Source organism: Zootoca vivipara, chromosome 3, assembly GCF_963506605.1.
Source record: "Zootoca vivipara chromosome 3, rZooViv1.1, whole genome shotgun sequence".
Taxonomy (NCBI): Eukaryota; Metazoa; Chordata; class Lepidosauria; order Squamata; family Lacertidae; genus Zootoca; species Zootoca vivipara.
The window spans coordinates 1,955,898-1,970,296 of NC_083278.1; the positions used below are offsets into that span (position 1 = coordinate 1,955,898).

General features: G+C 39.8%; 1 protein-coding gene across 1 annotated transcript in view; it reads left to right on the forward strand.

The window, feature by feature from the left end:
* Positions 1–244: 244 nt before the first annotated feature.
* B3GNT2 (UDP-GlcNAc:betaGal beta-1,3-N-acetylglucosaminyltransferase 2) overlaps positions 245–14,399 on the forward strand; it is a 37,095-nt gene continuing 22,940 nt past the window's right edge. The window contains exon 1 of the mRNA XM_060272310.1: positions 245–262. The gene's annotated coding sequence lies outside the window, so the exon portion shown is untranslated. The remainder of the gene's footprint in view (positions 263–14,399) is intronic.

Genomic DNA, 14,399 nt, shown 5'->3' on the forward strand with positions numbered 1-14,399 from the left:
CACGCAGCAGGGCCACTACCCTGTACACTACATCATATGAACTATTGATGCGAATTCTGCATTAGAGCCCCAGCATCTAGCAAGCTGCATCATGCCTTTTTGAAAAAGCCTCCAGGAAATCCAGTACCCTCAATATATATACATATTTTTAAATTCATATTTTAATTTCAGGTCCAAGGAGACTGAACACATCGAAGTGAAAGCTACCATCCGCTGTTGTCGACACATTTGAATTCTCTGCTTCGCTCCTTTCTTATTCCTTGTAAGTTACATTTTGTCTTATATATACATTAATTGTTTTTAACGGTGGTGAAAATGTGCGCCATTAGCCAAAATAATACTCATTAAAAAGCAATTCATTCAAAAGTGACTGGCAAAAGATCTTTAAAAACTGCACATATCTTTTTTATATTTTACTGTATACAACTTTTATACTTTTATAAAACCATATAAAAATGGAGTCCCCCCCCCATTTATGAACATTTCTTCACCCACCCATGTTTATTATTCTTGTTATACTAAATAGTGGTTGCCTAGAAACTTCTAAGTGCAACTGAAATTACAAATAAATTATAATAGTGAGTTGACACTACTATTTCAGAGTAGAAGTACATTGCTTTATATTAAGATGAAACCTTATTCAACTTTAGTGCCTGACAGAAGTCTAGAAAGCAGGAATACTGGACTTAATTGTTTAACAGTAGACACGACAACTTGTTATATGTCCCTATGGATTGTTATTAATTGTTTCTTTCAACAAAAAGCTCTAACCCTGAAAGAGACATGGAGAATGATAGTCATGTGACCATCTCAGGACGTGGTTAGCTTCCCTCTTCCCAAATATGTTCATTTGGATTCCCAGAGTTTTTCACTGCTCTCCCTGTGAGCAATTTTTCCTTTGGTCTTTTATTGGAAGAACTGTACTCTCAGGGACAGACCTATCAGATGCATGGAGTGTTGTATTTATTGTTATTTATTTAAAATATCTTTACCCCACCTCACCTCAAAAAAGGGTTCCAGAGCAGCTTACAAAGATAAAATACAAGAACATATCTGACATTGTGCAGATCATCTAAAAGATACAAAACAAAAGAAGGCATTGAGAGGGAGGGAGAAAGAAACACTCAGCCACTAGACCTCAGTGAACAAAGAAAAGGAGGAGCCAAAAGTTGCTCGTCTCCTACTGAGAGTGTAGCGACACTTGCTTCCTCTCTGCTGCAGCTTGATGAGATAAATGACTGCTGCCAGGAGATAGTGGATGAGGGAGGAACATGATGCAGGTGGTTTAAAGAGATTACTAAATTCCTTTAGGGTGTGGGGAAATGTTACAGTATTATTTTCTTAAGTGATCCAGATCCTTTGTCTTCAATATATAGTGTACAAAGGTCTCTATTACAGATTTTTGCTTCTAGCTGTTCCATGCTCTAGTCCCAACCATACCTGGACTGCAGCTTCACATGTGTGACAAAGATAAACATATGGTAACAGTGCATTGCAAAGTAGACCCAGATTGGTCATGCTTGTGGAAAGTAAAAACATTAATGCACACAGGGAAGAAGATTTAAGAGGTTTTCTGGTGCCTTGTATGGCAAGTTGAAGTATAACATAACCAACATAACCATCCACTCTTTGATTCTATGATTCATGCCATTGCGTCGTGTAACATTTATAGACCAATCAAAGTCAATTACATCCCATTCGGGGAGAAAACAGAGGGTTATGCATGGGCTTCTATCATAGTTTCTTCCTAAAGTTTGAAACACATGGCTGTCTTTCTTACAAGATGACTATAATATTTGATTAGCTTTCCCTGGTGGAAATTGGCTTACTCTGCGAGATGGAATCAGCAGAATCCAGGCAAGCACTCTCTCAGTTTCCATAGCTGTTCCAGATTTGTGTTGCTGCAGAATTGACTCCGTATATGTGCCAACTCAGTGTACTCAGTGTCTTGTCAAAGAAAGGACTCAGATTGTGGTCTTGTAAACGTCCATCACTGATATAGGTTAAAACTGAATGCTGAAGGCTTTTTGGGTTGCTGAGAAAATACAGTAATCATTTCTGAGGGGAACAAAAGGAAGCAAAAAGTGAAGAGACTGTCTAAGCTTTCTTACAACCCAATGTCACAGGAACATGCCTGGGGCAGGCAGTATTGCTGAAGTGAGCTCTGTGTCCTTCAGTCATGTTAATCCTTTTGGCTGAGACATTACATAACCATTCCCTTCCATATTTCTGTCCTGTCTGGCCTTTCAGCAGCCTTGGCTTCACGTTGTGCTAATATGAACATATCCCAAGCTGATATGCTTATTCATGCTGAATAAGGACACTGGATTCTTATCTCATTATACATGATCAAGCTTTCTTTAGCACCTCAGCCCTTGCTTTTTCCTGCAAGACCAATTGCAGTCGTTAATAGTTTACCACTCCTACCAGTATCAGCCAATCACCCATTCCCACCACCCTTCTGAGTAATACCCCTCCCCACCCTCTGACTATACATAAGGGTCTGGTGACTTCTGTTTCAGTGTATCTGAAGAAGTGTGCATGCACACGAAAGCTCATACCTATGACAAACTTAGTTGGTCTCTGAGGTGCTACTGGAAGGATTTTTTTATTTTGGAGAAAGATTAGGTTTCGAGAGTCCTGGGGCCAGTTTGAAAGAGTGATCACATCTTATGGTGAATATAGTCATCCCACCTTCTCTCCTAGTAAACAGGCTTTGCAGGATTTTGTATCTTTTCATTTCTAAATATCTCTCCCACAAGTTGTAACCATGATTGACTCATAATAGAACACAAGCCTAGAACCACTTCTGAAAAAGAACATAAGAGTAGCTCTGGTGGATCAGATCTAAGTACCACCAAGTCCAGCATTCTGTTTCAAGCTGTGGCCTTCCAGATGCCTTTGGGAAGCCCACAAGCAGGACATGAAGGCAAGAATTCCTCCCCTAATGTAGGTGACCAGAATCTGGTGTTGAGGAATGCTAGACTCCACCTGCCATGCAGGGGAATAATTGAGAAGGCCTTGCATATGGACAGAAGAACGTTGCTTTAGAACTGAGTAAGCAACAAGCAGCCTGCAGGGATCTGGGATAAAGAGAAAGCTGTAGGGCAGACCTGAAACAGGTCTAATTCCCATTGCTTCAAATTCTGTCCTATATGCACATATATGTGAAAGTAATCACTAGGAAGCAAGCAGCTGCTATAGCAAACAGTTATTTTTCCTGAACTCATTCCAGCATTTGGATCCTGGCCTGTTCCAGCAATTGGTCAGTTTTGCTTGCACATGCAAGACTGCTAGTTGCAGTGTCTAATGCTGATGCTGTTTTATATACAGAGATAAAATGAAACATACAATCTAAAAAATAAGTTGCATTCTGCAAGCATATATAAATGTACCCAAGTTTGCCTTTTAGATATAAAAATGCCCTATTGTCACTGGGTGTCTCAGAGAAGCTTGACACTGCATTTTTAAACATGTTTACATGGAGATCAGTCCCACTGTTGTCAAATGCCCCCCCCCCCGAATTGGGAGCCACTTTAACTGAGGTTCCATTACAGGATACGTGTAAGTGGGGATTCCCCTATTCCACCCACCACCACACCCCTTTTTGGTGCAGAAAAAATTGAGAGATTTGGTGCAGAAAAAAGAGGATTTTCAGATATGCAGAAAGCATGGCTGACATGAAGAGGGAGAGAAAGAGAGAAGGAGGGCACCCCACGGCACCCCTGACGAATTGTTAAGTCACCCAAGGGTGCCGCGGCACACAGGTTGAAAACCTCTGTTTTAGACAGATAAACAAGCATGTATCTAGTTATGCAGAAGACTGTGAAATTCTTTTTTATACTTTAAAAAGAGGGGCCCTCTTACTCTGAAGCATGATTAGAATAGAATAGATACTTTATTGTCATTGTACATAGTACAATGAAATTGAATGCCATCCCATAAAAAACAAAATAAAAACACAATTACAGCCACACACATACATACATACACACCCATTCCAACTCCCTGGGATCATATTATTTAGTTACAGCATTTAAGATGGTTATAGCTCTTGGATAGAAACTGTTTTTTAATCTATTCATTCTTGATCTAATTGTTCTGTATCTCTTGCCTGAAGGCATTTTATCAAATGAAAATACTCCCCTTAAAATATTTGTATCTGTACATTACATGAGAAAACAGACTGTCATTTCCAAGGTAATAGAAGGACATGATGCAAATAATTACTTAGGCACATCAGGAAATAAAAATTAGCTGCCTCATCCACACACTAGTGCTTCTCATCCCATTTCAGGAGGAGGAGGAGTTTGACCTTGATATCCCGCTTTATCACTACCCGAAGGAGTCTCAAAGTGGCTAACATTCTCCTTTCCCTTCCTCCCCCACAACAAACACTCTGTGAGGTGAGTGAGGCTGAGAGACTTCAGAGAAGTGTGACTTGCCCAAGGTCCTAGCCCAAGCAGCTGCATGCGGAGGAGCAGGGAAGCAAACCCAGTTCACCAGATTACAAGTCCACTGCTCTTAACCACTACACCACGCTGGCTCAGCAAATAATAGCACCACACTGCAAGGTTCAATATTACAAACTATACGATGTAAACACCATCAAATCAAAGGGAAAATACCACTTCCTTTTTTCTAAGTCTATAAGCAACAGAGTGAAGGTGAGATTTGCAGTGATTTGCTTCATATATTGCATATACGGTACCCACTGAATACAATAAGGTGAGGCGTGATCTGGCAAGCAATACTGTAGTTCCTACTCAGTTTACTTCCCAAGAGAGAAGCATTCAAGGGCTTTCACCTCAACTTTTATCTTATCGTACATACTGGTAATCAGTCTTATCTTTCAAGTCTACTTCTCATGTTTCTTTTTCCAGTGCAGAGACAATCTGATGTTCCGAAAAGTCTGTATCTTGTACTGTCTGATTTAATTTCACCATGATTTTGCAGAATTCAGCTTCCTGAGAATCTCAGCTTTCATTTGAAAAAATAAAAAAGGCATATTTCTTGCCCTTACCTTGATGATGATATGCTTGAAAGTGCATCTGCTTGGTCAGATGTCAGAAGTTCATTGAAATGCTAAATAACATCTCCAGTGATTGGGAGAGTGGGGAAAGTGTGCAGGGCTTCTGTGCCTTGCATATGTCATTGCCCTCGATGCTTAAAAAGACACATACTGAATTTATAGTAATATACAAATTGATTTACAGTTAATCCATTGACTGCTTAATCAGTTAAAATATAAATGATTAATCAACCAAACATTCATCCCCAGGCGACACCATATCTAGACTGCCTTGTAACCACTCTTTTTGACACACAGGAAGTCAAAGAATAGATTTAGAACATTCTGGAAGAAACAGTTAGCAGCATACGTGAAATGAAGAGCTGAAATTGGAGTGCAGCTTTATCCTTTTAAATACTAATACCACCGTTTCACAGGACCTATTTTTTAATTTAAAAGTGCCGGTTCTACACAAGGACCACTCAGGTGTAGTAGACTGTACTCTTGCATACTTGTTTCGTCAAAAGTAATCATCTTTGCTCTAATGAAGGTTGACATTAGGGAAAGTGCTATATAAATATTAAATAGGGATCAGCATAATTGCTGATCAGCATAATTGCTGTGCAATTTTTGAGTTTCCTTTTCCCTGGACTGGCCCCACCATTAGGCAGAGTGAGGCAGATGCTTGGATGGGGAGTTAGGCGGGGTGAGATATGGAGGGGCAGCAAAGGAGGGGCATAGAACTGCATGTGCCACATTGCCTGCCCTGACCTCCCAAGCTAACCTGCATACTGTAATTGCATTGTTTTAGCTACCAGTCCAATTGGCTTCTTTATGTAGAATGGGAGAGGAGTGGCATCTTACCCTGGGCTGATTCCAGCCCTTCTCCAACCTCTGTTGTCCCTGCATCTTGAAAGATGGGTCAGAGAGAATGTTGTTTGGCTCACTCTCAAAGGATCTCGGTCTAGTCATTGAGCCAGTATTAGCTCCTTGAAACCGTAGGGTACTCTATAGCATAAATGGAAGACGACTCATATGTAATGATTACACTTGCAGTCTTCTAAAGTTGTGGCAAACAAATCATACTTTGCCACCACTGTCTGTTCAACATAGTCCTGCAGAGATCTTTCATGTAGTGAAGGGCCTTCTGGGTGCAGACCTGGCGAGAGATTTATTATTAAATTCTATACTGTCCGTCATCCGAGGATCACAGGGAGATTTACAGTACAGTATAAACACAAAAATACATATTAAAAAACAAAACAACAATCCTCAAAGGATTAGTTAAGTAATTAGCAAATAAAGTCATTGCATCCATGCCTACTTTGATGCCATAGTTATGACAGAGTGTGCCATATGGTCATGTCATGATGGATGCCTCACAGCTTGTGAAACATGACGATGTGTACCACCTACATGGAGGGATAAGGTCTACTATTTGTCTTCCAGAGTCATGCCTATCTTAGCTGATGAAAACTGCCAGGGCAGGGCTGGGTGTGTGAATCTTTGATGTCGTAAATACCTTTTGGGGGGGGGAGAATGATCTCTGCTATTTTAAAAGAGGCATTAGTGAGACTCATGGTAAGCGGCTTAATTTAGACATTTGGTTTGAGAGCTACCTCCCAGTTTGTAATGTTCCATTTTTGGTAAGCTGACGTGAGCAGGCCGTGTCAGGTGATACTAATCTGGTTTCAGGCCTAGTTTTGGAGCAGAAGCAGCCGTAATTGCCCAGATGGATGACTTATGCTGGAAATGGATGGACCTGTTGTCTAGGCTGGGATGTAGTCTTGTGGTAGCTCTGGTGCTTCTTGCATCAGTTACAGAAGGTGCTGCTGAGGAACTTATGGGGTGCCTCAGTTTTATTCTGTCTCCCATATGTTTTAACATCTACATGAAACCATAAAAAGATATCTGCATGCATAAGTGAATTGTGTGTAAGTGATGAGCAGCTCACTGCGTCTCCAACTCATGAAGAGACCTTTGCCAGAGCCCAAAGGGGACATCCCCTTCAGGCTCCGGGGAGGGTCTCATTGTGAGCCGGAGGCACAGCAGGGCTTTGATAAGGCTCTTCAGGTCTCTCCCCCCACTTTCAGGTTTCTGGTGCCATGCATATGCATGGTCGCACATAACTTGAACACACATGAGATGCCTGTACACCAATTTTGATCCAGTGTCGCAGGCTGCCAGTGCCCAGTTTCCACGCCCAATTCAAAGTGGTTGTGAATTTTAAAGCCCCAAATAGTTTGGGGCAGGTTCCTTACACCTGTTTCAACCTGCCTGTACCTTAAGTTCTTCTCTAGAGGATCTGTTGAGATACCCACCTGCAGAAATCACTAGGAACTTTAAACACAGCCTTCTCTGCAGTGATCCCCAATTTTGGAACTTGATTCAGCATGAGATCAATTGCTCATCATGAAGAGGATAAATGAGCCAGCAGAGACAGCAAGGAGGATTTAGTGGTACTTGTAACATGGAATGGTACCTTCCATTGCATGACAGCTTCAGTTTCAGAAACTCCATGTCTATTCCATTTTTCTGGCATTTAAGTTCACCTAAATGGCCACTGGCAGCCATACAGCTCCAACATAGTAGTGAAGCTTTAACTAACCATACCATAGGATACCATCCCATATCATATCCACATTGAGTTTTTATATGTGTTATCCTTTATAGCTGCAATTTTCTGGTATTTTGGAGCTTGGATGCATATGGAAATCCCTTAATACAACATGTTAAACCAAAATATTTTTGGTTAGTTGAGTACATTGCAGGAGGTTGATTCCCTTGGTATGAAAAAGGATAGGACACAAAACTGAGGAAAGGCACATATGACATTCTGAATGTTGTCAAAGTCTCAAAGGCATGGCCTCTTCCATAGTTTCTCAAAGCGGATACAAAAATGGTGGGAAATCATTACAGTGATTCCCAAATGGTGATAGAAACCGGATGGATTTATTCCAAGGCTACTGGCAGTGGACGCTGGATACATTTTAGCCAAGAGGAAACCTCAGTGATCAAAGAATTAATCATAAGCATAGGCTTCTGCTTGTAAAACAACAACAAAGCTTAATAACAGTTTGATGAACCAGAGTTTTGTAAAACAATATTAACAGTGGTTAAAATGGTGAGATTGTGCCAAACTATCTTTTATGTCTAGGATGAGGAATACAGAGTTCTAAATCTCAGGGAGGGTCTATGCATGCACAGGTTTCCCTCTTCAGACCTTCTTCCAAATGTGCAGTCAGAGATGGGCAGCGGGCATGGCCAGCTTACGTAGTTTTAATTACACGATTTTTGACATCTGAACAGGGTTTCAGAACTACTATGGAAGGATATTTGTGAACGACTATGCCAAAATCAGTAAGTCAGTGAGTTTTGTTAGGAACTGCCTGTTTATTGCAGTGGTTAAGACTAGAAACTGTTTTAAAGCAAGGAAACCTGCAAGAGATTGTCATGATTCTGAATGGACTGATCTTTTAGAGTATTTGTTGCAAAATTTTCAGTTTCTTATCTGTAGTAGGAATTCAAATTATTCTATAATCAAATTTATGCAAACAATAAAGGTCATGCTGGCTTGTTCGTTTGGAATCTTAAAAAAAAGTTATTTAGTAATCCTTGAACTTGTCACATACATCAATGAGAAGTAGGTAACACCTTTGGCTTTCTTGTGTATTCCTTCCATCACATATATGAAATACAACTTCCATTATAAACAATCTAAGCCTACATTTAAAATGGGGGAACCTATATAACTGATTCCATATATTCAAGGGGCATTAGAGTTCTGAACGTGTCTAAAGTATCTCTGGATCCTAGCGCTTAGAAACTTGTGAATGTCCCCAGAAGAGGGAGACCAAAGTTTTTCTTATTAACTACAAATGGCTTCTACTTATCTGAGGAAACAAAATGCATTAAATTGATCTTCCTCTACGTTTCCCAACAGTTTCCCTCAGTTACATCCCTTGGCACCTGCCTGCCCCCCTGCCTGGAGTTTGGCTTTGTTGTTGCTGTTTTGTGGGGTGACATTGCCTGCAGTTTTGGGTGGACTATTGCCTCCTTTTTTCTGTGTTATTTATTTTGGGAGTGTAAATAGCTGTTATGCTTGAGGCATGGGCGTACCCAGGATCAAAGCTAGGGGGGGGGCACATCGGCCACGCCCCCCAGCCACCCAATTGGCTAGCTGGCAATGATGTGGCCAGGATCCCCCCAGGAGGCATGGTCAACGTCCACGCCCCCCAGAGAAAAGGGGGCCGTTTGCAAGGCAGCACACGGAGCCACCCGCGCTTGCACTCCTGCCTCGCCCGCGCCTTTAACTGCAGCGGTGACTAAAACGAGGCAGCAGCAGCGAAGCTGTGCCGTGGAGCATTGTGGGGCAGCACTTTCTGTGCTGTGCTCGCTGTGACTTGAAGGAGTGTGGGCTGAAGTTAGCCCAGGTCCAAGTCCAGGTTTTTTTCAACGGAGGCTGCTGCTGTTTCGCTTCAGCCAAGCAGGCTGAGGCGGAGCACAGCAGGCAGCGTCCCTGCTTGTCCTCTCCAGCTGCCCCGCTTCTAGCGGGGGCAGCTGCCCCCCTGCCCCATGCTGGGTATGCCCATGGCTCGAGGGGCTGTTGCATGCCAGAGTGGTCTGAGTATCACCAGTTTTTCTGATGTGAATTGAGCACTTTGCGCTGCCCACAGCAGTTTCTTAGATTTCCTTTTTTTTTTTTTTAAATAAACTTTATTGAAAATCTGGTTTTTAAAAAAACGAAGAAAAATACAAACAAAAAAAACTCATCCATACTCTTTCAAAGTACAACTCATAATAGAAAATAAATTTTAGATTAACAATATCCACAAATGAAATTAGCTTAATAACCATCCCTCCTAAATGACTTCCCCTCGTCTCTCTCTCAGGTTCCCTAAATTTTGTTTATCATTACTGCTTCCCCATATATCCACCAATATATGCCTTAAAGTAATTTATAAATAAAAATACATCAATTATCATCCTAATCATGTTTTAATCAATCTATGATATTCAATACAAGAACTAAAAATGAACCCAGGACTTTACCGTGGGGCACTGTTTTTTTATATAGTCCCCAAATTTGGCCCAATTGAGTTGAAATTTCTTATTCGAATATCCTCTAATTGAATTCGTCAAATTGTCCAAATCTAAATATCCAAACAGCTTTTCCCTCCATTCCTCAATATTAGGTATATCTTTGGTTTTCCAGTACGATGCGATCAATGTTCTTGCCGCTGTTATAGCGTACAAGAACAATGTCTCGTCTTTTTTCTTAATTGTGTTGTCCATAATTCCCAAAAGGAAAAGTTCTGGGGTCTTTTTTATATTATATTTAAACATTTTTTTAATCTCTTCAAATACTTGGGTCCAAAATTTCTTTATTTCCCCACAGTGCCACCACGCATGTAAGAATGTTCCTGTTTCTTTTCTACACTTCCAACATAAATTGTCCCTGGTTTTATCCATTTTATGAATTTTTACAGGAGTTATATACCATCTATAAAATAACTTAATCATATTCTCCCTTATTCCCTCTGAGGCTGAAAATCTCCAAGTTCTTGTCCATAACTTCTCCCATTCCTCCGTGTTTATATTTCTCCCTACATCGATAGCCCACTTTGTCATTACTTCTTTAACCATCTCGTCCTTGGTCTCCCATTCAAGTAATGTGCTGTACATTTTAGAGATTAATTTGGTGTCTGATTTGAGTAAATTTTTTTCTAATAAAGACGGTTCATTCAAAAATCCTTGTCTATGTTTGTGTTCTTTAAATTTACTGTGGATCTGATGGTATTGTATCCAACCCGTTAGGTGCTGTTTTATCTCTTCATACTCTTTAATTTTCAAGATTCCATTTTTTTCCTCTAGCAGGTCCGAGTAGTTTCCCCACCTCCTCTCTAAATTTACCTTTTTAACTGTAATTATTTCCATGGGGGACGCCCATCTGGGTGTTTTCGGCTCCAGCAATCTCCTATGTTTATTCCAAATACCCATAAGGGATCGTTTGATGATGTGGTTGTTGAACCCTTTATGGACTTTCAATTTATCGTCCACAAGATAAGCGTGCCACCCAAACTTATTTTCAAAGCCCTCCAGGTCCAGAAGTTCGTTATTCTCTAATGTTAACCAATCTCTCAGCCAGACAAATCCTGCTGCATCATGATATATTTGAAAATCTGGGAGTGCCAATCCCCCCCTTTCTTTGGCATCAATTAATAATTTATACTTTATTCTTGCAGGTTTGCGGTTCCAGATGAATTTAATGATATCTTTTTTCCAATTTTTGAAAATGTTATTCCCTGTTCCCAGGATTGGTATCATTTGAAAGAGAAACAGCATCTTGGGGAGTATATTCATTTTCACTGCTGCAACTCTCCCTAATAGTGATAAATTCAATCTCTCCCAATTGCCTAATTCTTTTTTAACTTCCTTCCAAACTCTATCATAATTGTCCTTCACCAAATTGTTTGTATTATTGGTAATCCAAATGCCAAGGTATTTTGCTTTCTCCACTACTCTTAAACCTACTCTATCTTGCAATTGGCCAATTTCTTCCTTTGTTAGATTTTTTGTAAGCATATTAGTTTTGGTCATATTTAAAGTAAATCCTGACAGCCTGCCGTATTCATTTATCAATTTTAAAGTATGGGGAATGGAATCTAGCGGCTCCTCCGTTGTAATAATAACATCATCCGCAAATGCCTTCACTTTGTGGGCGTCTCTCCCAATTCTTACTCCCTTAATTTCCTCATCTTTTCTAATCCTCTCTAACAAGAATTCAAGGCTCAATATGAATAGTAAGGGCGATAGGGGGCACCCCTGTCTGGTGCCTCTCTGAATAGTAATCTCTCCTGATATCTCATTATTTATTATCAGTTTAGCTCTTTGTGTTCTGTAAATTGCCTCAATTCCATTGCAAATTTTATCTCCAAATCCCAGATGTTTAACACTTCCCTTCATAAAATTCCATGCTACTTTATCAAATGCTTTTTCAGCATCTAATAGAAGAAACGCTACTTTTTTGTTTATCTTTACACTCAAATACTCTAGCAGATTCATTATATTCCTCAAGTTGTTATGCATATATCTTTTTGGTAGGAAGCCGGATTGATCTCTATTTATTAAATTTCCCATTACTTTTTTCATTCTCATAGCTAATAGGTCTGCGAATATTTTATAATCATTATTGAGCAAAGAAATTGGCCTAAAATTTTTAATTCGAGTGATGTCAGCACCCTGCTTAGGGATCACAGTAATAAAAGCTTCTTCCCAGGATTTTGGTATCTCTCCTCTCTCCGTAATATTGTTCATTAGGTTCTTCATTGGTTCAATTAAAATTTTTTCAAATTTTTTATAAAATAGGGCTGGCAGCCCGTCAGTTCCCGGTGATTTGCCGCTTTTTGCCTTCCTGATTATCCTCTGTATTTCCGTGGTCGAGAATGGATCATTTAATGACATAGTAGTCTCTTCCTCTATTCTTTTTACCTTTGTCTCTTCCAAGTAACTTCCTATTTTCCCTTGGTCTATTTTATCTTCCCTATACAAATTGGTGTAAAAGTGAACAAAAGATTCTTTAATTTCTCTTGGGTTTCTTAGATTTCCAAATCTGCTCCCAGACCCGAAAAGGTTGGGGACCCTGATTTACATTAAAGCAGAGCTTTCCAAACTGTGTGTTGCAACACGTTAAGTGTGTCGGCTGCAGTGTGGCACTGGAAAGGGATTAGTTTAAACTCTGGTTTGCTAGTAATACTCAATTACTGTGTCACGAAATGATGCATGTCTGAAAAGTGTGTCACCAACATGTAAAGTTTGGAAAGGTCTGCATTAAAGGCTAGATTTTTTTCCTAAGCTTAAAATACACACTTTTTACAACTATGCTCTGAGAACTTTGCACTGATCTACAAGTTTTAGCAGGATGATTAATAAACTGCATGACATTAATTTAGAAATTTGATGACATGAACTCTCTTACACACAAAAAATAGTCTATAAGACATAGTGCTACAGTGTGAACTAAGAACTTGTTTACATTTTTCTGTATGACTTGTGTTGGGAGGGGTGTTGTCACTGCAATTCTATCCTAAGTGGGGTTACTTTCGAGTTGGAGTGCACAGAACTGAACTCTTAATTCTGTTGCATTTGGGTGAGAGAGGAGTAGATGAGCTGAAAGAGCTGGAGGGGGCAAGGGGCTCCATACTTTTTAGATGAAAAATGGACTGGGAATAGAATACTAGCTCTCCCATACACTTTGCTATTATATAAGCAAAATGATTCTGCTGCTATGGACATAAAACCAACTCAAGCGAGTCTATTTTAAGTTTATACATAAATTGTTTGAATGTACAAACATGCCACAACAATGCTCTCAAACTACACTGCCTTTTAACAGTTTAACCTCAAACTTACTGTACATGAGAGCTGGATTGACCTTTGGAATTCTTGTCCCGTTAATAGCAATTATTACATTGATTTTGGTAATGAAGTGGCTATCAGAACTAGCAGATGTCTTGTAGAATTTAGACTGGCTGACAGCTGGAGACGATATGCAAGGATCCGTTTCCTTGTATTTGTGCTGAATTCTAATGAGAATTTACTCCAGCAAACCCCTAGAGGAGATTCTGTTTTGGTGCACTAATTGCTTGTGTGTGTAATTATGCCAAATGTAGATGAGAAACTGAAGCCCTAATTTGTCCTGATGATAGCGAAGGAAGAACAGGAAAGCAACAAAGCAATTGGGGGGCTTCCAGACAAAAGAGTTAATTTTTGAATGAGTTCGTGAACATATGCTTTTCACAGAGTCCACACAACATTGTGGGCATCAAAATGTTAGCCTTTTATTTATTTATTTATTTACACACACACACACACAAATATCCAGATTTCCTCTTAATGTAAAAAATCTGACAAGTAAAAATAACCCACCCACCCCGCCAGAAGATTGTTAGTGTATTTTTTTTTAGTTTTCCTTTTGTCACACGTGATGTTTCAATAAGCAGCCTCATATCACCACACCCCTAATGTCTATTTGCCCCTCACCTGAGCACAGTAGATGGTCATTCATCGTGCCAATTTCCTCCAACTGCTGTACGCTGAAAGTACATCTATAATCTATAATTCCGCCACCTCTGTACAACTCTTAAACAAACCTTATGCAAGTCAGGTAAATACCACTCTAAGTTCTACAAGATCTCAGTATTAAAAAACACACACAAAAAACAGGAATGGATATTGCCTCTGGCAAATAACCACAAGCTTCCATTTTTCCTCTTGTGAAGCAGAATAACTAAGGTTATTGTTATTATTGTTTATTAAATTTGTATACCACCCTTCATCCAAAGATCTCAGGGCGGTTTACAACAGAAAAATACAAAACAGCTAGTAA